We start from the raw sequence: 1,829 nt of genomic DNA, 5'->3' as shown, positions 1-1,829 counted from the left end.
AATCCATTTATCAATCAAAATATATTATTCAATTGTTGTGTAACAAAAAAGCGTATATAATAAAGTAACCATTTTAGTTTATTTTACTTTATGCTCCAATATTTTAGTTATAAAGAAATGCCTTGTGTTTTGGGTTCCATAATTTACCGAGACATGCCATGCTTTTCCTTTTCCCTCGTATGACTTTTGCCACCTGTTGTCCCTCTCTGTCATTTTTTTTTCCCAAAGAATAATTGAGGATTGTTGGTTGTACAGCCATAAATTATTAATATTCAATAATTTAGTTTTGTCAATTTACAAAATTTGATTGAGCAAGGCATACATAGTACAAAAATCGCTGTCAATTGTACTGCCCAAAATAAAAATCACTATCGCTAATGATATTAAAGGTAAGCATTAGTAAAAATGGAGCAAAATTTAAGAAGCAATACCCGTTACATGTTATTAAGTACTATGCTATGATCAAATTTAGTGCAGAGATGAATTTTTGAGTGACTGCGTTAATAAATAGGTAGTACCTTTCCCTGAGATACTACAGGTACCTAAAGATTTTTTTCCCCGGTGTTAACATTTGTCACCTTGTTAAAAATATTAGGATAAAATGAGTTTTGCTATTCTATGTTCTAACTAAAATTAGCCACTAAAGTTAGCTACCAGTATAAAATATATGTTGGAATATAAATACATATTAAAAATAAATTAAATCACACATGTATTTATATACAAACACATTAATAGCTGATTTTAGTGACTAATTTTAGTGTACAAATACATTTCTTAACATAATATCGTCTTCATGATTACATCACATTCTCCTTCCGTGATCATCAACACTACAGCCACTACTGTCAGCCACCAGCACCACCATCATGATTTTTTTCTTCTTTTAATCACCGTTACCATCATCACCACCACCAATTAAACCTTCTCATCCCTAATATACAGAGACACATACACTGTTTTCTCTCTTCTGCGCTAAGTTTTTTTCTGATTCCTCAATTGAATTCACCAAATTTTCTACCGTCCAGGAAACCAATTTCACAGTTGTTTCATAAAATGACTACATTTGTGATGAGTTTAGCTCCTTTTTAATGGCTCACGCTCATCACTTTCATACTATACTTTACCTTGTCTTTTTTCCCTTTCTTGATTTTGCTTCATCATCTCTTCTTCCTTACACCATGATTTCTCCATTATTGACTAGCTCCACGGGGATTACACTCTCCCGGTGCCACCTCAGCCTCCGGCAGTACCTCCTGCGACCTCAATTCGAGTTTGGTTTTCGATAGAAGGAAACGCGGGAGCCTCAACGTGCTTCAAGGTGCGAGCTTGAGTTGCTCAATTTCGGGTTGCGTGATTTTGATCAACGTCAGTAATGGTGATTAGCAGAATAAAAAAATCATGATGGTGATGCCGATGGCTGGGGGTGGTGGTTGCAGTGTATTGATGATGGAAGGAGAAGGCTGAATTAGGAGTGGAATCACTATGAAAATGATATTATATTCCCTTAAATTAAATGATGATAAAATCTATCTATATATTCTATCGGAAATGTTTAGTAAGAAAATCAACCAAAATAGCCATAACTTACCTTATTTAGTATTTATTAATTATTGCGATAATTAATTAATGCTAAATAAGATAAATTTTAACTATTTTTTTGTTTATCTAACATTACCTAACGTGGCATGCCCTCCTTCCTAATTTAATTATTTTAACACATTCAATACTATTTATTAGAATAACTTAATTATATCAACTAATTGATTTAATTAGATATTTAAATATCAATATAATTTATTATAATTTAAATTATTTAACTAATTATA

Source organism: Arachis ipaensis, chromosome B03 (genome assembly GCF_000816755.2).
Source record: "Arachis ipaensis cultivar K30076 chromosome B03, Araip1.1, whole genome shotgun sequence".
NCBI lineage: Eukaryota > Viridiplantae > Streptophyta > Magnoliopsida > Fabales > Fabaceae > Arachis > Arachis ipaensis.
Note: the sequence above shows the minus strand (reverse complement) of the source record.